The sequence below is a fragment of the Fukomys damarensis genome, unplaced genomic scaffold, assembly GCF_012274545.1.
Source record: "Fukomys damarensis isolate Sample0158 unplaced genomic scaffold, DMR_v1.0_HiC HiC_scaffold_20, whole genome shotgun sequence".
Classification (NCBI taxonomy): domain Eukaryota; kingdom Metazoa; phylum Chordata; class Mammalia; order Rodentia; family Bathyergidae; genus Fukomys; species Fukomys damarensis.
This window is the reverse complement of record NW_022900932.1, coordinates 35,203,355-35,218,594: the sequence shown is the minus strand read 5'-3', so window position 1 is coordinate 35,218,594 and position 15,240 is coordinate 35,203,355. Positions and strand designations below refer to the sequence as shown.

Here is a 15,240-nt window from a genome sequence, read left to right as displayed (position 1 = left end):
ACAGTGCTCAATAATTGCTGGTTCTCCCAAGTGTCAATAAAACCGAAACTCTTGGTCCATCTCAACTCTGCTACTGCTGTTTTCGAAATGACTGTGCTTTGCTGTCGTATGTGCTTCACGATTGTCTGCTATGAATTTAAGGTAACAGTCTATGGCTTTCGCTATCTGCCTTTTCAGTATGCTCAATACAGCAGGTGCTCATTATGTATTCCTTGATGATAGAGAGAGAAATAAGGTACCAGAACTTCAGCATGCATAAAACAGTGGCACTGATTGGAGCTCAGTACGTAGGGTATAAAGTAAATGTGCAGTCAATTATACAGGACCCAGAACATAAAAGGCAAGTAAAGAATAGCTTTCAGATATCTTATATCGGCCTACTACTGTCCTGAAAATTGAAGTGTGTGTAATAGAGGTAAGCAGGAGAGCAGTTGAGTAGAAGGATGGCTTCTTGGTGGCACTAACGCTATCATCATTGACTTTATATAGTTTTCTTTTTACCATTATCAGGGAAGAACTTCATGGATTTCCCTAGCAAATTCACTTTAGTCTCTAAAAATGAAATAGAAAACAAGGTAATAGACACAGAAAATTGGAGAACATATTGGTCACATGTTGCCTCTTACTAGCTGAGATTTTTGTTCTCATTTCCAGAGATTTTCGTAATGGTTTAACCATGTGGTAAAGCAAGCTGCTGAGGTTTTAGACAGCCATATAGTCAACATATAGTCATTTATAATTTCTACTCCCCCAGCCCTACTAGTCTAATTGTTCTCTCCTTCCCTACTTACTGTCAGGGTTCCAGCCATTACAAATCGCTTGATATTCCCCATTGACAGTTTGTCCTCATACTTTTTTCCAGGCTGTTACTGGCGGTATGACCTTCACTTTTGTTGCTGACTAATTCCTACCTATGTGCCAGTTCTCATTTAATCTTATCAGCTGTTATCATGCTTCCTAGATCCTCTCCACCACGGACCTGTTCCCCTCCCCGCTCCGTGGGACACTGCCATGTGATTCAGCATCGCTCTGTCCAATCCCCTAACCGACTCGGATAGCACTGAACGGACAGTCAATCATGCGTTTTACCTCCTGGACCGTCAACTCTTGAAGAGCAATGACTTTATCATTTACCTCTATGTATACCCCAACCTACAACTAATGACTCAGGGTATCCCTTCAGAAAAACTTTGTTTAGGGTAGCCAAATAAAATACAGGACATCTGGCTAAATTTGCATTTCAGCTAAATAATAAATGGTTTTTGCTCTAAGTATGTCATTGCATGATACACACCTATACTAAGAAAGTAATTATTACTTATCTGAAATTCAGACTACAAATTGGGTATTTGAACCTGTGTGAAGGAATTCTTGAATCTGCTCTTCTAACCATGGTAATCTACTCTCTCATTGAAAAGATTCAGTGTTACTTAGTAACTGTGGTTAATGTGCCATATGTGATTAAATTATGAAAAATCACTATGAAGAGAAAAATCCATTTTTCAGTGACTAGTGGAAATATTAAAGAGGAACTCTCAAAGCAATTTTAAATATAAGAATTATCATGAACATACGGAGGTATCGATGTGAAATGTCTCCATGCATATGTGCACAATTTGTACACAAAAGATTAGTTAACCTTTTTTAAGAAATCCAAATGCCACCCCCACAGTTGCTAAGTGTGTTAAGAAGTGTATGTCCTTGCTGAAAAAATATCTTCCTTAGTTTGTCATCTAGTTTCTGTGAATGCTGCCAGTGGAACCAGGGCAAAAGGCAATGCTGTAAGTGACACTGGAGGATACTGTGTCAAATGCTTTCACTTGCTGTACCCACTGAACTAGTAGTATCTCTTTAGTGTGATGAGGAAGCACCAGCATAAGTTAGCTTTACCTCTGAGAGCTAAGGAGGATTTTGGTGTGGCAGGGGAGAGGTGGACCAGGGAGGGACAGACTGATAACCGTGCAGTTCAAGACCAAGGACTTCAGGGACTGTTAGAGAGTCTACTGCTCTTTGCTCTCCACCCCCCGTTTCTTTTCTTTCCTCCTTCCCTACTTCCTTTTTTTCTTTCTTTTTTCATTAAATTTTTGTTACCTTTTAGATATACAGTACAGTTACATTCATCATTGGAATCTTGTACCTTTACATGATGTATCTTGGTTCTTAGTTTTTCCCCATTCCCCTGCCCTACATTTACCCCCTCCTCCCTTCCCTATTTACAAAGACTTTGTTTCCATTTTTTCCTTTTCTCACACATTTTCTTTTCCCTTATTTCCTTTCCCCTGCCCTTCCCACTTCCTCCACTACTTTACCCCTTTTCTTCCTATTTCACATGATCAATTTTACAATTTGAAACTTATTTACACTTTTAGTTTTTCACAACAAAGAAACTATTTAGCATTTACACAAGTATGCCCTATTTATTTTACATAAAGAGTGTGACCTCAATATGCATCCAGTTAGCTACAAATGGCTGAGTAGTACTCCATTTTATAGAAAAGCCACATCTTCTTTATCTAGTCTCCAGTTGATGAGCAGTTGGGCTGTTTCCAAGTTTTAGCAAACTGTGCCTCTATAAACATGGGTGTGCATATATCACTGTGATATGATTATTTTAATTCTTTTGGAAAGATACCCAGCAGAGGGATGGCTGGGTCAAATGGAACCTCTAATCCTAGCTGTCTGAGGTAGCTCAATATTGATTTCCACAGTGGTTGCTCCAGTCTGAGTTCCCACCAACAATGGAGAAGGGTTCTTTTCTCCCCACACCCCCGCCAGCATTTATTATTGGTTGATTTCTTGATGGCAGCCATTCTTTCTGGGATGAGGTGGAATCCCAGTGTTGTTTTTATCTGCATCTCTTGAATGACCAGTGATGGTGAACATTTTTTCATATAGATATTTGCTACTTTTACTTGTTTATCTAAGAAGTGTCTGTTCATTTCAGGTGCCCATTTTTTAAAATTTGGTCTTTATATTTAAGGTGTTTGATTTGTTTCAGTTCTTTATATATTCTAGTTAGTAGATCTTTGTCTGAGAAGCAGTGGTAAAATTTTTTTCTCACATTGTGGGTTGTATCTGTTAGTGGTTTCTCTTGCAGTGCAGAAGCTTTTCACTAAAATGAGATCCCAATTGTTGATTCTTTGTGCTAGCTCCTATGCTACTGAGGATTTATTCATAGTCTTCCTATGCCAATGTCTTCCAGAATTCTTCCTAACTTATCTTCCATCCAGTTTAGTGTTTCTGTTTTTATATTTAGATATTTAATCCACTTGGATTTTAGTTTAGTGCATGGTGAATGATAAGGATCTAGTTTTAATCTTTGGCATGTTGAAATCCAGTTTTCCAACACAATTTATGGAAGAAGCTATCTTTCCTCCACTGAGGATGGTTGGCTCCTTTGTCAAAGATGAGGTAGCTGAGTACATCTGGAGTTGTTTCTGTATCTTTCAATGTATTCCACTGATACTTGGGTCTGTTTCTTTGCCAGTACCATGCTGTTTTTATCATAGTGGCTTTGTAGTTTAGTTTCAGGTTGGGGAACCTCATACCCCTGGTCATGTCTCTGTTTCCTAGAATGAGCCCACTGCTCTTTTAACCAAAAATTACTTATAGGAGCCAGTTGCTATTATATTATGTATGTATTTTTTTCAGAAAATAATTATTTCCTGACACATAATTCAAACATGTCACATAAAATTCAAAAGCTACAAAAATAATTCTCCCTGTTCATCTTTTAATTACAATTCTCTTTTTTTAGGTTTAATTACTTTTTTTGTAAGGCATGTAGAAAAGTTCTATGCTTTTTAATATGTTCTAATCTGTGTCTGTCTTTTGTGTGCATTTTACATAGAAGAAAACATCTATATGTAACACTATAGCTTTTTCATTTGAGATATTCAAGATACAATATACCTGCAGGCTTTCTTAGTTTTTACAATGTTTTTAAAACAACCCTCTTTATTATTGTATAAGAATGCAGTTAATCTCACACTGGTGAACATTTAGATTATTTTCATTGTTATTACTACACATAATGGTGTAGGAATGTCCTTTTAATGTTATAATTTCCTTAAAGTGTTAGTACATATGGAGAATAAATAATTATAACAAATATTTAATGAATAATACAAAACTATCTCTGTGAAATCACATTAAATTGTCTTTCTACCAACAATGCATTCACATGCTTTTATATCCTTCTAACTGTATGTAAAATATTGTATATTTACTTAAATTTAGAGATCATTTTTCTTTCCATATCTACGAACAATCTGTTCATGTCTTTTGCTCATTTTTAAGCGTGTGCTCTTCATTATATTTTATCACCTTGTAGAAACTCTCTACATAGTGAATAAATTAGCTTTTGAATATTTAAATATTTAAGCTGCAAATATTTTAGGATCATTTGAATGTTTAAATAGCTGCATGTAAACATATTGATATTAAATATTTCCAGATAATTTCAATGCTCATAGAGCTATATAATCAGATGCTGGAAAGGTAGAGGATGTCTAATATGTCAAAATTCTTGATAAATATTGATTTGTGTGTTCAATAAATCAAATGCCTAGTTTACATTTTTCAAAAAAAATGCCAATTGTGAGAGTAATTGTACACAATAATTTGGCATTTATACCTTTTATTCAAAATGGATATAACATTCCTTTCTTTACCAGTATTAAATTGCTTCTTATGTTAGTCTTTTATTCAGTCTTCCGTTGGGATGAGATTATACTATAGTATGTGTATTAAATTCTAAAATTACAAAATAATTTTGTTTAGAGAGATATCTATTTATTCTGGTTAAGAAAAATAGGAAATATTTGAAGAACAAGTACAAACCTTTTTTCAGATTATTTAAGAATTTTAGGTATTAGTCTTCCCTGAAAGAACTCAGTTTAAAAAAAAATCTCAAATTTAATTGTTTATTATTAAATGGTGGTTTTATACACATGTAATACATTTTCTTGACCTTCAAGTATGACGATTTATTATTTCAAGTGGATATGCCTGATTTCTATATGAAAATACATTTTAGTCACTGATATAAAATATTACTGTGAAAATTTATGTATTTCATAGCTTCCATGGTATGCTACCTTCATAATAATTTTTGAAGCTTGTTAATCATGCAATTTAACATTAATTTCAGATGTACATTAGTTGAGGTTTATTGGTCCAGCAATCCAGACATCATTCCAATGTGCTTCATTTTCTTCCACTTTCTAAATGGGAAAAAGATGAATAATTACATTTCAGCTCTGTGAATTAAGAGAATCAAAATGAAAAGACAAGTGCAATATTTTATTCTCTGCCATAACTCATGACCTCTCACAGACCCAATTAAATACATTGTCTATATCTTATTCTAAATTCAAGCTTTTCTTTGGTCTATTACATTACAAAATTCTATGCATCGCTATCTGAAAAGTAAAGCTGACCACCACATATACCTTAGTTCACGTTATTTTGTGATGCCTAGTTAATAGAAGAAAGAAGAGAAAAGTAGGAGGAAAATGAATGTTTGATTTGAGTAAATAAACAGAGCACCTAAATATCTACTACTATGTTATACTCTAGAATTGATGTTACGCAATTTCAGTGGAACAAGATTGTTTCCTTTTTGCCTTAAAATAAAATATCTCTAAATTGTTAAGAAATAAACCAAATAGGTCTCTAACAGAACAAAAGCAATACAACATATAATTCTGTACTTCTTAATTACTAATAAAATGATAACAGGAAACAACAAGCGTTTTCTTTCCCCTGTAGATATATGGTGGAGACTGCCTTTTAATTTATAATACTTTGCTAAAGAAGTTAATATTTAAAAGCAAAATACTCAGTAAATAACATTTGTACCCTAGCAAAAAAGAAACTTGGTCTCAGAATTTCTTTGATGGTAATTTCTTATACCAGCTATAATGCAATGTAGAAAGGATTATCTGTAAAGACTATAGAGAGGGAACAAAAGCCATCAGTCATGTCTTAATGTTCGGGGCGGTGAATTCATTCAACTGTGGAAAATGGAAGGAGCATGGGCTACTGTCCCCCCGCCCCAGTACTGGGGATCAAACTCAGGAACGTGGGTCTGTGAAGCAGGCGCAGTGCCACTGAGTTAAATCCCCAGCCCTGCACAGGCCACTGTTGAATCTCAGTTCTGTAGTTACAGAAGACCATAACAAAAAAATGGCAAAGTGAATCCCTCTACAATTGCTGTTTCCTCCCCTTTCACTAATTCCATGTATTGGATTGAGCTGTATGAAATTATCAATATTCAGCCATTTTTAACTTACAACAAAGCAATTTAATTTGGTTCAATCTAATAAATATTTATATTCATTGTCGTCGAAGCATTTCATAGAATGTTAAGTTCCTATGTCAGATAAAAAATTCATTATGATATGAGTCCAGCAGAAGCAGTAGGTAAGAAAGGAGTCTAGAAATTGAATTTTTCTAACTTCATCACTATATTTTAGTCATTGTAAGCGTCTGTGAAAATAAATCCAAGGGAATATTAATTTTCTTAGGAAATGAACTAATGCAGTTAATGAAAATATCTACCCATGTAACCAAAGAGAATAAACTTTGGAGTTTCTTAGTGGATAACCTTTATAATTTCTCTGCCTAGAGAATCATTCTCTTTACAAATCACGAATGCACATAATTATGGGTGTCATGAGATGTTTCCATACATGGTTTAATGATCAAATGCAGGTAATCAGATCACCTCCATAAACATCTATGTCCAACTCCTTAAACTTTTGACTTGTTTGTTGTGAGAATATTAAAAGTCTTCCCTTTCTACTCTGTGGGTTGTCTGTTAGTGATTATTTTGCTGTGCAATAGCTTGAAGTTTACCTGTGTTGTGAATGATGAGATTTTACCTTGTTATGGCTGAATAGCATTCTGTGAATTTCATTTTTTGATCACTTGATTGATGCTCTGGTTTACCTGTCATGACTATTTTGAAAGGTGTTGTAATAAACATAGGACTGAAGATGGGATCTGGATAGACTGATTTCATTTCCTTTAGCTATATACCCAGTAGTGTGATTCTTAGATCACATGGTAGTTCTATCTTTTTGAGAATCCTTTACTCTATATGATTTTCCATAATGGCTGCACTAGCTTACATTCCCACTAGCAGTATATAAGAATTCTCTTTTCTCCAAATCCTTGCCCACATTTACTTTTTGTCTTTTTTGATAATAATATTATAAATGGAATGAGGTTATATCTATTGTAGTTTTAGTTTCCATTTCCCTGATGGTGAGCATTTTTCATATACCTGAGGTTATACTATGTATTATTATTATTATTATTATTATTATTTTATTATTATTATTAACAGTGGAGATTGAACACAATGCTTCACACATAACAGGCAAGTGTTTTACTATTGTCCTACATCAACAGCCCATATTCTATACTAATTTTGAGAAATGTACATACAGGTCTTTCACTAATTTTAAAAATTGGATTACCTATTTTTTATTGTTGTTATTTGTTTTGCTATTGATTTACTTTCATACCTTCTAGGTTCTATCAACCCCTTCTCAAATACATGATTTGCATTTCTTTTCTCCCATTCTACTGGCTGTCTCTTCACTCTATTTATTTCCTTTGTTATTCAATAGCTTTTTATATTATATAAAAAATTTGTTGGCTGGAAACAGTTGGAAGTTTTTCTGGCTTCCGTATTCTGTTTCCTTAGGGGACATATTTGTTTTTATGTCACCGCTATTCTGTTTTAGTTACTACAGCTTTGTAGTGTACTTTGAAGTCAAATATTATGATAGCTCTTCATCTCAGGAGGAGAATAATTAGGGCAATAGTCTGTATTATTAATGAGTAACCATATAATGCACCATGTAAGCTTTAAAAGTGAATCGACTTTAAAATTAAGCTATGTTGATAATGGGTTGATATGTGTTTTTGCCAGTACATTGACTTTTATTCCTTTTTTTCAATTTCCTTCTACATTATGAGACTCTAAAGGACAGAGGTTATATTTCCCGTCTAGGTTATTATTCTTCAGTATGTCAATCTCTCAGGATGTAAATGTCTATTCAGTAACATTTAATTTAATATGTGGAAAGCCTTTAAATATTCTAAAATTATGAATGTAAATTTATTGCTTTGGAACTTTATTCCACCATGGCACACAGCCATTTCTTGTAATTGAGCTGAAGACTTTCACTATGAAATGGAGTTTTGCTCATTAGTAAAGAATGAAAAACTAGAGATATTTATAGCTAAATTGTTGCACATTGAGACCATACTCTTGCGTGAAATAAATAGGACTACACACGTATAAATACTGAACAGTTTCTCTAGTGTGAGAAACTAAAAGTATAAATAAGGATCAAAATGTATACTAGGTAATGTGAAATAGGAAGGAAAGATCCAAAGAGGAAGAGGAAGTAAGAGGGATAGGGGAAAGCAAAGAAGGGAAAGGAAGAAAAAATAAGAAAATGAAAAAACAGAAGCAAAACTTTTGTAAATAGGGAGGGGGTGGGGTTGATGAGGGCAGGGGAATGGGGAAAAAAATAAGAACCAAGATACATCATGTAAAGTTACAAATTCCCAGTGATAAACATCATATTGTATACCTGAAATGTACCAAGAAACTTAATTAGAAAAATAAATATTTCTAAGTCATTTTAAAGATTTTATTAAATATTAATTGAAGAGTTTATCTTTAGTAAACACTTGTTAAGATAATTTTCAACTTACTATATTTGTAAAAATATAAATAATTAAGAAAAATAAAAGATTTGGAATAATAGCCATCAAGGTGTTAATCTAAGCTCTTAGCTGGTAAGTAATGTTAGGATATTTTTTTGTCTTTCTCTTTTTTCTGTAATTAATGTTTAGAAATATTTATTATTTTGAAGCTGTTCTCACTGTTTACAAATGCTATTGAAGAATCATAGAGGTTTTCCTGGATGGATATTGGAACTGGATGGAAAGTTTTTGGAGGAGCCAGGTGCCTGCACACGGGTGTGGTGTAATTAGTGGTTGACATGCTTTAAGAAAGTGAGGTAGTAATCTGTCAAAGTGCAGCAGAGACTGATCCCTGTAGTAAGACATCTTGTCAGATATTGGAGGACATCAAACTAAATGAAAGTGTTGGGACTTTTCTTTTCCTTTGAAAGTTCTCGGACAGAGAATTGATATATCCAGATTTACACTGGAAAATGTATGACCGAGTGAGATATTAATTGGAAGACAGGGAGAAGACCAGATCTGTTGTCCAGGGGAGAGATGGCTGAAAGTGAAGCAGGGCCTGTGGAAATGTAAAAGATTGGTGGATGTGAGAGACAAAGACAGAACCAATATGACCAAACATATGCAATGGTACAGAGGGCGAGATGAAAAAAGAATCTAATATTTGGAGTCCAGATAAATGCAGAAATATTGATATCCTATGTACCAAGAAACAAAACCCAAAGAAAACAGTGATTTTCAAGTTAGGAGAAAATGAATCAGTTTTGAACTGGAGATATGAAACCTCTAGTTGAGGTTGTCTAGCAAAGAGGGCAAGAGTTAGACTTTCAAGACACTGACACAAAGCCACTTGTTGATTGCATGGAATTAGGTGAGTTTCCCCAATGAGAGAAGGTAGAGGTAGAGAGTGAAAACATAGTACAGAATTTTTAGGTAAAACTGTATTTCTGTGGAGTAGGGCAAACACTCAAAAACAAATTGAGGAAGAGGTGTCAGAAAATAATTAGATGATATATTTATTCCACAAAGTAAAGAAAGGGGGAATAATTCAGCAGAGGTGTATTTGAATGGGTCAAATGTTTTCTCCATATCAGAGCATCCTAAAGTGCTGATGATGGTAGCTGATATTTATTTGTTTTCTGTGACAAGCATGTTTCGAAGGTGTATAATTATTCCCATATGCTAATTGACTTTTTACTTGGTGCATGAGTTTTACTATTGTGTTAGAGGTATAAATCATATTGAAGTTGTGTTGGGACTAAATAGGAAGTAGAATATGTGCATGGCCTGATACAATTTTTTGTGAAGATCTCTTACTGCTTTGGGATCCATTTTTCAAATAACAAAATCCGATTTGCCACAATCTCTCCAGTTCTTATTCAGAACCAGTTCAATGTTGTAATTTTATTTCATGTGCCTCTTTGAAGCTTGTCCTGTCCTATAAAATTATATTATGGTATTTATTGTAATATTATCTTTGACATTGGGATTAAAGGATTTGATTTGTGCCCTCTGAACCGAACTTAACTGAGACACTAGACTGTTGCACATGACCGAGAATGCAGGGCTCAGACCTGCGGATTGCAGAAAGCTCATGTGCAATTGGAGGAGTTGTCAGTTCCCATGAAGGCTGGCACGGGTAGAGGCTTGGAACTCTGTTGCCCGCAGTCACATTGCTCCAGAGCTGAAAAGGGAGCACCCTTACTCGGACAGCTACTTTGCATTATGATCTGCTTTGGCCTCATCCACTCCGCATTTGTTCCCATGAGAGAGCCATGTGTCATAGAGTTCTCTGTTAGCCACGAAAGACAGAAATGCTTCAGAACAAGAAGAGTCAATGTAAAACTTGGCAATGGAGTATTCAGCTACTGACAGTGATTCTACTTTGGTATACAGCGATGATGAAGATTCCAGTGACGAAGTTCAAAGAATATCAGAGTCAGTGCATAGAACATATTTGCAAATACTTGGAGATATTTTCCTGCTGTTTAATTTCATGGAAAGAAATGTTTAAGTCTTCCAAACATGCTTAAAAGGGAACCACTACTAAACTGCATAGATTTGACTGTAATTATTCGTTAATCAACAGCACGTTTGTGAAAATGTTTGTTAATTTGCCAGAGTAGATTCTTTTGCTGTAGTATTTATTAATTGTCATGCTGAAATTAACTAATACATAGGCATTCAAGAAGAAAATCATGAGATTTTATTTTATAACAATGTGCATGTTAGACTTAGAGTATTATGTAGATGCATATACATTTATTCATTAAAAAGAAACAAGTCTATTGTGCCAGGCAATCAAGGGCCAGTTGTATTTGGTGAAAATTTTGATTAAGTAAAACATTATCTTATAATTCTATAATTCTTATAATTCTTATAATTTTGAAATTATCTCATAGTCAGTACCTTTTTCAAAATCTCATGTTTTTTCTATTAGAACTTACTAAGTACCCTGATTTGCCAAAAATTAAAATCTCAATTTTTTGAAAATAATATTATTGCACTCCATCTTTCCTTTCCACCTATTTAACCAGTATTACTTGTTACTCCTGCCAACCAGGTAGAGGTTTTTTGTGAAGCCAGTTATGGTATCTATCATATGTATGGCTGTCAATGTAATAACAGCGTAAGGACCTCTGTGTTATGAGTGTGTAACAATTCATATCTAAACCCAAACAATATTTGCTATTACCAGTGTCTTTGGACCCACAAAGGAAATAAATGTACAAAGTAATCATAATATCAGTAGCTATATTCAATAATGTTCTTTCACTATAAATTTCTACCATCTTGACTAAATGACAGATTAATGTATGCCCATTCTAGGTAGGGTAGCATTTTGTCTTTCAAAGGAAAAGAATCTCAGAGCACATAGAAGTAGTATTTCTGGAGACCTGCATAGAAAGATACAAAGGCATTAAGCACCTAGATAGTAGAAATACAATACCGTTGTAATGACAACATGCATTAGGCATTGAATGAGCCTGACAATAAATAATCGATATTGCAATATTATTATAAAAAACATAGAAGCCATGTATAGGAATACTAATATTTTAAGAACTAAAATGCCTCATCAGATTCATTTTGCAGTTGGATACACCTAAATATATTAATATTGGTTCTATTATCAATTATTTATAATTTTCACAATGATGGGCACTAAGAGTGCATACTGCACAAAAAGTAATTTAATAAATTCAAAATTATCAAATTAAATTCAAGAGTGAAATTTATAAACAATGTTCTCGTAAGGAAAGAGCATGACTTTGAGAACAGCCAAATCTTTGTTCAAATTCCAATGCTGCAACACAGGAGCTATGCCTGAGTTTTGGTGTATTGCTTAATCTGTATTGCCACATAGAAATTTGAGATAAAATAACCAACATTTTTGGTATGCAACAATGGTATTTATATGAAATGATCAATACAGTTCCCAACACATGCTAGATGCTCAAAAGTGGAAATATAAATTTATTGTTTAAAATTTAATTGTTTAATATGTTATTCCCCCGATGTTATAATATTTTTTGTTTATTTTTAAAGTTAGGATAGTTTTTTAGTTTAGTTTTATGTCCTTTCCTAGCTACTCTAATTCTAGCCAATACTTAAAAATTTTCCTTTGTATAATAAAATATTTTCCATTTCTATTGACTGAGGCATTCTTATGATCTTGATTTTATTCTCATTTATATTTTAAAATTTCAATACTTTCTTTTTGTTGCAAAGACATTGCATTCAATTTTTAAGGAATACCCAAGTTAGAAAAGATAATATGGTAAAAATCTTAAAACACTGGAAATCTGTGATATGTACATTTTAAAAATTCATATGCATGGAAAATATATTTAAAAGGAAGCATTTTTGTTGTATATATTGTTTTAAGAGCTTCTCTGGATAATCTCTAAAGATCAAAATGGAGATATATTTAGGGAAAGTGAGATTTAATTGGATGTCTTCTATAGAGGTGTGATGGTGGTTTTGTTTGTTTTGTTGTGGTTCTAAAGTTATCATTAACTTGTAGGAACGTAAGCTGCCATAAACAATATCCTAAGAAATGAGTCATTCACACCAGCTGTGATACTTCCCGCCTGTTGTGCTCACCTTACCAAAACTCCCAACTCTGAAAGTGCTAATGAATTTGAAATTATATTGTCTACTTCTACGGAGCAGAAAGAAAACCCATCCCCCCTTTATCAGGATAGAAATGTTTCTATGAAACACCAGGCAAAGCCTCCACAAGGACACATATGATAGAGAGTGTTGGAGTTGAGAAAAATTAGAAGCAATAAAAAGAACAGATTTTTTTCCTGAGTGCCTGACCCTATGATAAGCTTATCTTTGATTACCTCATATAATGCCATACAGTGAATGGGTATTCATATCATTCCCATTTTACTAGTGAGGGAATTGAGGCTCCCTTGGCTTGTGAGTGGTGGAGGAGGGTTTAACATTAAGGTAGTAGGACTCGAATGCCTGAACCCTACTATGCTTCCCCATGACTCTGGAATATGGTACCTGTGCCATTCTTGTGGGGCACTTACAAGGTCCCTTCTCCATATCAGGGATCTGGGATAAAATTGGGAGCAAAAGTAGTCATGGCTCCTGCCCTCCTATGGCTTAGTGGGAGAACAATAGTCTCAATCATGCAGTGGCCACGTATATAAATGTGTAATTTACAAATGGCTACAGGTGCCATGTTCACATATGTGTGGTCATGAAAGCGGTTTACGGCTCATGTGCACTGCTTAATTCAGGATGGCATTTTTGAGGAAGGGGCACGTGGGCTGAGATAAGGATAAGCAGGGGGAACCAGGCAGACAATTGGAGAGGTGCTTCCGAGGCCTGCGGGTAGAATGTCGTGAAGAGCTTAATGGCAGGAGGGACATGAAAAGTTTGTCACTGAAAGGAGGCCAGTTTGGCTTGAAGGCAGAAAATGTGATGAAGGCACTGGGAGAATCATCCTGGGAGTTAGTAAGACTATAGTAAAAATTTTAGAGTCAGAAGAGAACGTAGTATCCCAAGTGGATTTGTTCAGGAGAGCTTTGTTTGTTAGTAGCACAGCCAGTGAAAAACAAATGGGAAAGGAATGTCACTCATAAGGAAACTTGATATGAAACACCCAAGAATAATTTTTCATCGAATGTCAGGCCCCAAATGAAAATAATCATGGAATCTTATTTAGAAGAACATAAAATTAAATCTGAACAAGTTAATGGCTGTCGTCAGAAAATGCTCCTTCTGAGCTCAATGCATAAATGTAGTACATCTCTACTAGAATCCAATGTGGATTCTTTCTTTCTTTAGAAGTAGGAAACATTATTTTGAAGTCTTTGTAAAATGATGAATGCTTAAGAATATCACCAAAATATTTCTGGAATACTGCATTTGAGAGAGGGAATTTGCTTTACCAAGTACTGGATTCTAGTTTTTATAAAACGACTGTAACCTTAACATCATGATGTAGCCACAATGAAAGTCAAAGAGATCAACATAAAAATAAAGAATCCAGAAGTGCATGTCAGAGTTTAGTATGTTTGAGGAATATAAAAAAATCACCAGGTACATGGTTATTTTCAAGACTCTAGAAGCCTGTTATTAGAGACATATAGTGTTCTGTGAGTTTTAGACTATATTAACAGTATATTGTCTCATGTGCATTTATCTCTGCAATTAATTCCAAATATATTTCTAACTAATTATATTACCTTAGAAATTGTATTATTATAAAAAAGAATGAATTTTCACATAATGTTGTGACAGTGGTACCATTAAATTTTTAGTAGCTGAAAAATAAATTATGAATGCTAATTTCTCAAATCTACCTTTCACTACAAAAAAAGATACTAGGACAAACATTTAAAGTGTACAAGGTTGATAAATACACTGTAAGGAAAATTAAGCTTTTAAAGTGACAACTTTTACATATTTTAATCAGTATGACTAAGATTTTTCATGCATTCTTAAAAGACCATAAGCTCTGATATAAATGAGTAACTGTATACCATAAATTACCAAAAGTTTAGCTATATAAAAATAGGGTGTCTAAATTAAGAAAATAATTATAGCAGACCAATTGTTTTCAATGTTATGACAATTTTACACACAAGAAGTATATCTTCAGATCTTTTAAAAACTTACATATGCATTACATGACCACTACAAACTTCATAATTTCCAGTTAATTCAAGAACTTCCAGAGACCAAAATAAATGTTGATATTAAATTGTTTCACTTTTGTAGCTGAAACTTTAAATTTTTTTCTCATTGAGTTTATTGGTACTTTTTAGGTATACGGTACAGTTACATTCATTACTGGGATCTTGTACCTTTACATGACAGGTCTTGGTTCTCATTTTCTCCCCATACACTTGCCCTCCCTTCTGAAACTTTAAATTTGAATAGTTTAGTTACTGGATTTTTCTTTCTGCAGGATTAATGACAGGGTGATGTGGTTCCTCAGGACAAAGAAATTTGTAACATGAAGAAAGCTTACACCTAGAA

At 33.9% G+C, this 15,240-nt stretch overlaps 1 protein-coding gene across 2 annotated transcripts in view; it reads left to right on the top strand.

Annotated features, from left to right (window-relative positions):
* Prkg1 (protein kinase cGMP-dependent 1) overlaps window positions 1-15,240 on the top strand; it is a 1,151,812-nt gene that overhangs the window by 990,169 nt on the left and 146,403 nt on the right. The gene's annotated exons all lie outside the window — the stretch shown is intronic.